Below are 8,949 nucleotides of genomic sequence, written 5' to 3' on the forward strand. Positions count from 1 at the left end.
TTAAATTAAATTTAATTAAATTCAAATAATTTAATTATTATTTAGAGTTTTATTTTACAATAAATTAAATTATTCTAAAGTTTTGAGGGTACAGTACGGTCATACTTTCACGTGAATGCTATTTATGCTAACATTATTATTTTTTAAATTTTTTTTACAGTGACATTGCAGGACTGTTGCTCATAAGCTTTTCTTGTGAATAGCGTTTTAAGATAAACTATTCAGATGACCTAATCAGTTTTGAGCTTTTAGAAATCCATTGTTGAGGTTTTGAGAACATTTGGAGATCCTGTTCAGTCTGCTCTAGTTTGTGACCTTTTTTTCCTCTTCTTTTTGGAGTTGCAGTGGATCATTGCTGCCGTCATGAGCCTAAATACCAAGGCATGTCGTAAATGTCTGGTTGGCTCGTTCTCTTTTAACTCGGAACCAAAATTCTGTCCAGAACAGATAAATAACTCACCCTATTGTATTTGAGCCATATTGGATGTCTCCGTTCTGATGAGGGATCCAGTTGCACATTCCAACAGGACACAAACCTCAGTTTAACACCTCTGATTAATACAGTCTGCAGTTTGATCACAGGGGAACAGGAAGTGGTTGAGCGCTGGGGCTGGGCTGCAGCCAGAAGTAATGTATTGGGATTTGTATTCATTACAGATACACTGTGGGCTCTCCTGTCTCGATGCCAGCATGAGAGAGATGGAGGACCGGCCTGGTTCAGACTCACTATAAGCACAGGGAGCAAGAGGGAGCACACTACAGGAATATGAATAAGAGAGAGAGAGGTGCAGATTCATTTTCCTATTGTCAGCTTCAGCTTTCACTCTATCAGTATCCTGCTCACCTTTTGGAGGCGCCAAGCAGCTTTGCGGGTGTAATCTCATGATAAACCTCTCTGCTTTCTCTCAGAAATGTACTGCTTCATTTTAAGTGTTATCTTTTATCCCTAAATCTCAGCAGTGGTCTTGTAAAATGGGATACGAGACATGTAGGTTCTGACCTTAGAGCGGTTGATGTCTCAGGCAGATGGTGCTGAGGGTCTTTGGGCCCCCTTACCTGCAAGGAACACACTGGTCCTGCTTGTAAAATCATTCTAATGATGCAAATGTCTTTCCCAGCATACCCTTGGATTGTCCTGAATATTCAAGAGTTGTTTCATTTTCAGCTTTTTTAAAGTCAACATTAAATCCGTTTTCCTCTTTGCTCTGTTTTAGCAAAGCATTGTCTTATTGCGCATTATTCCATAAAAATATCTTATTTTACACTATTATGTTATGCTATATTTAATACGTAATATTTTGGATGACTTAAAAATGTTTAATTAAATTAATTTTTTTGTGCTCAGTTAATCTAATTTCTGTACATCGCGTTTGCTGAAATTAAAATATATTATGCATTATGAACTCACACAGGTAGTTCGGGGGCCACTATTTTGATTGGACTATTCCTATATCCTATTTCTATTGTTCCTATATCTTATCCAAGATATTTGTGTCTTCAAAACAAACTAAATGAAGAATTAGTTATTCAATAAAGTATCATTTTGTCTATATTTGTCTCCATAGGAGTTATTCTGGTGCTTAGTTCCATTATTTCAGTTGTTGGAGGCAGAGCTGAATGTTAGCTTGCAGTCTTTTGCAAGGAAGTGGTGGAGCATTAGTGGACTAAATGGAGATTAGAGAAGTCTGTCGTGTCACTTCGAGTGAATTTAGGTTTTATTTTATGCTAAATATTGAATTTGCTTCAGTCACAGATAACATTATTTAAATGTCTTGTAAATGCTGTTTAATGCTGCATTTAAAACAGCAGCGTGTGTGAAGCAGCAGTGGCATCAGACACGCAGGACTCTGGGCTCTATAGCCTGACCGAAGTTTGCTTTGCTTCTCCTGTCATTGTACCCTTAAGCAGCCCTTAGGCTTTCATCTAATGTTCTGGCTTAGAGAAATGAGGTAAGACTCTTCAGGGTCAAGAGAGAAGTCATTTCAGGCAGAGATGAAAAATTATCAAGCTCACACTTTTTTTTTTCTGTTGTGCTTTCCTTTCACTGTTGCTTTTGACTCTGTGCCTGTCTGCGGTTTGTGTGCGAAACAGATGTCAATGATGGCGTCTCTGTGAGTCTGGCAGTCAGTTTTTATTTTATAGATGAACCTTCCTCTAAGTAGTTTTTCAAAGAACCATCTGACCCTTTCTGTGAAATAAATCCTGGAAGAGCCATTTCCGAGGGTTATATCAGAGGAAAGACGGCCCATAGTTTCCCCGCAAAGGCTTGAATCACCCTTTTTTATGATCAGAAATGACTAGGAGTTTTTTCCACAACCTCATTTCTCCCATTTTCATGTGACCTTTTACCTTTCCCTTCACACACACACACACACACACATATATATTCACAAGGTGAGCAGAAGGGTCAATGCGGTCCCAAACCTTCCTCTTCGTCTTCTTGGACCCCAAAATAACTCGACTGTTCTAATTAACGTAATTAATTTCACTTATAGCAGTTAATTATTTCAGATTGGGTGAAGAACAGAGCGCTGGAATGAAACGAGAGAACGAGAGAGGGAAAGAGAGAAGGTAGTGGTCTCAGGAGTCTGTCTAATCTTGGTTTAGGGCAGTGGAGGAAGATTAGAGCTACTCATGCACTCCTGAAGAAAAGACGTGAACCCAATTACATATTCGATCTTTTTTTTCTGCTTCTCTCTCTATTTTAGCCCTCCAGAGTGCTGCCGTGAGTGCCTGTGTGTGATGATGACTGTTAAACCGGCTAATAACATCTCAGAACTCAAAAGAGTTTAGGTCAGCTCAACCCAGTTCTTGTTACAGTCCTGTTACAGGTGGCCAAATACTCGCACTTCACTTCTACACAGTTTGCAAGCAGCAGTGCGTTTGAGCAGGATTTCGAATATTTAGCATGATTACGACATTTTAAGGAAACTATGGGCGGACAGTGCCAGGACTAGAAGATTCAGAAGATAAGATTCAGAAGTACAAACAGTGGATACTTTATATCCCATGAGAGCATGGGATATAAAGAGAGTTGCTGGGGAGCCATCATTTGGAAAGTTACTGGAGAGCTGCAAGCTTGTCGAGTATGAAGTCAACAAAGCATTAACTTCTGATAACTATATTTGTGTTCACACACATCTGTTTATGCAAGTTCTTTACTGCTTTAAATGCTTAAACTTGTTTAAGGTGGCCGGGCGCATTCTGATTGCCAGTCAGAGTTTTTATCGGTCATAATCGCGGGACAAAAAAATTGTCCTAAAACTGATTCCAGTATAAACATTCCATTGTGTCATTATCATTATAGTTGCGTTGTGGAGTTTCTCATTCTCACAGAATGAAAATTAAAACCTTGTTTTAAATGGAATTAAAATATAGTTCATGGTGCGAACGGGTCTTAAAAGGGATAGTTCACCTAAAAATGAAAATTCTGTCATTAATTACTTGTTCCAAACCTGTAAGGCCTTCGTTTATCTTCGTAACACAAATTAAGATATTTTTAATGAAATCCGAGATCTTTCTGACAGTGCGTGGACAGCATGGCAACTGACACGTTCAAGGCCCAGAAAGATAGTACAGACATCATCAATATAGTCCAAGTGACTTAACTTTTAATTTTACATACAATACATTTTGTGCATGAAGAATATTAAAATAAGGATTTTATTATTTGACAACAGTTTTAATTTTTGGGTATTTATTCATCAGCACTTAAGGACAGTGCTTACCTGCATGCCTGCTGTGAGTCATGAAATACCTTCTTGACTTTACTTACAAGTACGAGTAAAGGAATGTACTTTTCAGGAATTTGGAAGCTGTATTCACAAAGTCAGTGTTTCAGACAGCTGTTTTACATAAAAGTGACTCAAATTTGTCCTGTTCATACTAGTAGGATTAAATACTGTCCATTGCAGCAGGTAACCAATGCCTTCTCTTGTCTAACTGACTAATGTCCACTTTCTTGCAAAATTCTTCTTCTTCAAAAAGCTTCAAGCTTAATCAAACTCACCGATTTGTAACTTTCATGTAATCCTGAAGACCTAAATCGGCTTGTTCATGTGTGTTTGATTAGGATTGAGGCTAAACTCTGCAGGAAGCCTAAACTCTGCTTCCAAATGCTTTGTTTTCTCATTTGTTTAAGAATTATGTCTATTATTACCCTATCAACTGCAGCTTTCCCCCCTTTTCTTTGTCATTGCAGGGAAAGCTGTAGAATGACAATTAAATCAGAACTCAAGAAACCGTAGTATTTGAAAGCTGATAGTGACTTTAAATGTATGTGATGTTTAGTACTGATTATTTAATGGTTTGATTGGTGTACTAAACTGCATTTTTAAGTGATTCTGTGATTTGGAACGTAGTCAGTTTCACCTCAGACTTTCAGGGCCAACAACAGGCATATGATTTTATCCAATCAAAACTTTAGATATTGCCACCTTCGCAGAGCACCTCTTGCCCTTCTAAATACAGAAGAGAAGAGGGGAAGGATGTTTAGAAAAAGACAGGAAAGGCAGGGTGCATGATTTGGATGAAACCGCTAAAGAGGAGAGAGATGGAGTGATATTGGCAGTGGAGGAAGGAGAGAAGAGAGAGAGAGAGAGAGAGAGCAAAAGAGATGGTCTGATGAGTTATATATTATTCAGTAAGTTATACATTATTAAAGAGAGTTCATATTTAGCTGTTACACACACAGGCATAAATTAAGAGAAAAAGGGAGAAAGCACAGACAGAACGAGAGATATGAAGATGAGATAAAGTCGCTCTGAATGTGAGCGTGTGAGGGTTAGGAGAGAAACGCGGCTGTACGGATCAGCATTAATGCTCCGAGTTAAACGCAGCGTTAATCTGGACCAGTGGGGTTTGTGCTGCGAGGCTCTTTTCGTGACGGAGATTACCGAATCCCTCTGCGTACTCTGGGCCAAATTCCAGTTCAGAATTCCGGGACTCTCATTCATGTCTTGACTTTCCTTCTAGAAGCATCGAATTCCATGAAAACCAGCTGCACTTCGGTTGGATTTAAACAGGCCAGACTGCATCACGACGGAACATTTTGCTCAGCGTATGAAGGCCTCATGACGGCATGCCTATATGTGTCCAATATATATGAAGCAGTCTGTGAACGCAGATTTGTGGTTTGGGTTGGAATCAAGTTCAGTTCAGGATCAAGCGCCAATTTTCCAGTTTCCATTCCAGTTTTTGGGTCTTTTTTTATTGTGAAAGCAGTAGTTCATATAAAGTCCTGTTAAGCCATGGGGCATCAAATAAACAAAAATGATTAAGTATAGGGTCTAAAATTAACACTCGCCAAGTGCCAAATGTGAGTAAAAATTGTCTTTGGCTAGTAAACGCAGAGTTCCTGGCCAGTTGGCTGGCGACTATTTGAAAAACTGTCAAAGAATAAATGATTTAAACTGTAAAAACAATAGTTTGACTCTTGCTAGTATAAGATATGACACTAACTTTACTGTAATTTTATGAAAAGGCACTTCTTCCTGTAATTCTGTCATTTTGTTGTAATCTGGCAGTTGAGGCAAAGTCACTTGACATTATTTTGTTGCATTCTGACTACTGAACTAAACTTTTAGAGTTGTTGAAACATTTACATGCTAAGTAATTCTAATGTAAGGGTCATAGGATGTTACTAACAAGAACATTATTATGTGTATTTGTTTGCGGTTTGTTGTGTATTTGGATGCAGTTTATTCATGTGGTTTAAAAAACACGTTATTACTGTACATTATTATTTCTTCTCTTATGCCCCGCCTTTCTGAAATGCATAGATTTTTACAAAGCTCATCATTCTGAGGAGCGATGTATGGCAGCTCTCCAATGCATTGCCATTGGCCAAATACCTCAAGCATGTGATGGAAATTTTACCATAAAGTGATGCCATATCCCAGCGTTATGACACAAAAAAAAAAAATAGACATTTCAAACGAGGCATTTGTTACATCCAGTGGGGACATAATCACTGATTTTAAAAAGACTTGTTGCATAGCACATCGTAAACATTACCATGTCTGCATTTGTGATTGGAGAAACGACAAACAACAAGCACTACTCAACAGTGCTCAAAACGCACGTTTGAATAGTAAGTAGCAGATTCTTTTAATATGAAAATGTAACTTACTTACAGGTTGCGAGTCAGAAGTGCCAGAGTGTCCTTGGAAAGTTGAAATTGTTTTATAGCCTCTGTGCACAGCTAGGATAGGCTCCCTTGTGTCCTAAAAACTACACTGAAAAAAAAAATACTTTTCTAGATTTTTCAACCAAAATGTGTAATAATTCTGAAAAAACAAGTCAAAATTAAATAACCTTTTGCTGATTACTTTGCTTGTTTCAAGTAACTTAATTTTGACTTGTTTTTCCTCAAATCAAGATCCTTCTCAAATCCTTCTTGATTTAAGATTTTTTAGATATTTTGGATGTAAACAAGACAAAAAATATTGGCTAGAAAAGTATTTTTCGCAGTGTGCTTAATCACCGATGTCTAGTTGTGTCATCTCTTTTAAGCAGAAAACTACAAAATAGTTTTACTTTTACAATGAAACACAGCATCTCCAGAACATGACGCCCACAGAAACACTATAGCAAGAATAATATTCTGCGTTCTTTCTTTGCATATACATTTGGGCAGCGTTATGAAAATAAACCCACACAGTGACTTAGAGATGTGGGGGCGTGTTTAAACGAGCCATTTTAGGGGGGTGTGGACTAGTCATAACTTTTATAAAGAGCATCTCTTTGGTTTTGAGGCTTTAGTCTTTGCAACTTATATAATAACTTGTAATGTGAAAGAGAAACTTGAAGTCACATCATATGACCCGTTTAAAGTCCATTCTACATGTTCGTGCTATAGCCATGATAAATCAAATCATGTACTTTTCTAAGCAGTCGAACTTCAGATTTTCAACTGGCTTCGATAAAACAGGCAAAACATGTAATTAGAATGAATTGGACATTAAACTATACTGCTTTCTTTTATTGTTTGAACTCCAAAAATCTGTGTAGTAACACATTTTCGACACAAAAATGTGACGCACGTGTAGGTTTGATGAAAGTGTGTTTAAATTTCATGGTGGATGTGTTTGAGTCTAAGCTACAATCTCACTGCCATCTCTCTGGAATCCCTCATTCTCTGGCACCTACCCGTGTGTGTGTGTGTGTGTGTGTGTGTGTGTGTGTTGATGACCAATATTAAACAGACATGCTTTGAACTCCATAGTGACTGATGTCTGTTTCTTAAAATAACTGGACTGTGACCTTATCTCCTGGTCCTGTAGTCTAAATGTTTGTGAGCAGTCTTCTTTCAGGACATCGGGAACGGATGGAAAGAATAGAAAACATAACATAACACCAAGGAAGAAAGAGAAAGGGAATGAGGAGTTATGTATGCTTATATAACCACACTCATTGTAGTGCAAATACCTTATTTAACCTCATCCCTGTAAACCATTGTAAGAAATGGAACATTTTAGTGCACACTTGTTGTTGTTTTTAGCGAGTAGTACTTTAGTTACAACCTAACTAGACACAGCACAACTAGTTTCCAGCGATGAGGAATTTTCCTGTTTACGCTAAAAGCAGAAAGACTGTAGGACACGACGCAATGATCAGAACATGTTTCGTGGGTAATATATATTGTGGTGCAGCATGGTTAGGACACAGTGCTGTCTATATAGTTGTGTGTGGCTCTGCAACATTGAGAGGTTTCTGTTAAAACTGTTCAGAGTCCAGGTGGTACTAGACTTATTTATTAGCTGCAACCTAGGACTTAGAAAAACACATTATGTTCTGCAGCTTGTAGATGAAAGAGAAGAAAGCGAGGGTGCTATTTTACTAGAAAAACATGGCAATACAATTTTGCAGATAAACTGAAGTCAATGTGAATCAGAACCGACCCTCTTTACATTCTTAATAGCTGTTAAGAGTTTGTTGTTGATGTTAAGGCTGATTTTAAGGTTCTTACTACGATAATAATCAGCAGCATTGATGTAATTGTTTGTTTGTTTTTATTTATTTAATCCCATGCATAGGTTATACAGACATAAATGACGCCTCAAATCATGTGAAGTGTGCTTTTGATTTTATAAGTGAACAGACTGAATTGTCTGGTCTGAGATGCAACAGCTTTCAAAAGATAATAATAATCAGCATAATTTTCTATTTATATTTTTTTGACATCTCGGACTAAATAGCTTCGTTGCTGCTGTGCACCACTGTCACGCTGTCCTCTGCGTGTTTATGTGTGTGTTTGTGTTTGTGTTGGTATCTCAGGGGTGTGTGTACGTGTCACTATTTCAGAAATGTGAGTGCTTGTACATATGTCTCAGGTGTGTGTGTGTTTACGCGTCTACGTCTCGGGTGTATCAGCGTTCGTACGTCTCAGGTGTGTGTGTGTGTGTGTGTGTGTGTGTGTGTGTCTGTCTGTATGCCTCAGGTGTACGTGTGTGTGTTAATGCTAAATGACGGCTAATTATGTGAGAACACATCCTAGGGCATGTAAACACAATGTCGGTCTTGGTGCCCAGCTTTGTTAAGGGTTTTGGTCATGTTTAGGGGTGTGTGTGTGTGTGCTGTGGCTGAGGAACCAGTGAAGCGTGACTGAGCAGCTTGATCTGATTGGCTGGCTTTGATAACAGTGATGTAATTGAACAGATGGTAATGGATGACACCTTCAGTGTGCCCCGCCCACTCACACCACACACACACGAACACACACACACACACACACACACACACACACGGCATCCTAACACAAGCAGCGCCATAGTGTTGTGTTTTGCCTGTATTTTGCTCTAGCAAACATTCACTTTCTTACTGTTTGTATATATGTGTGTGTGTGTGTGTGTGTGTGTGTGTGTGAAAGATACAGAGGGACAGAAAATCGAGGTGGTCAAAGACCTGTGTGTATCTCGCCGTCATTATCCTGTCATCGGTTAATTCTCT

Source organism: Puntigrus tetrazona, chromosome 4, assembly GCF_018831695.1.
Source record: "Puntigrus tetrazona isolate hp1 chromosome 4, ASM1883169v1, whole genome shotgun sequence".
Classification (NCBI taxonomy): Eukaryota; Metazoa; Chordata; class Actinopteri; order Cypriniformes; family Cyprinidae; genus Puntigrus; species Puntigrus tetrazona.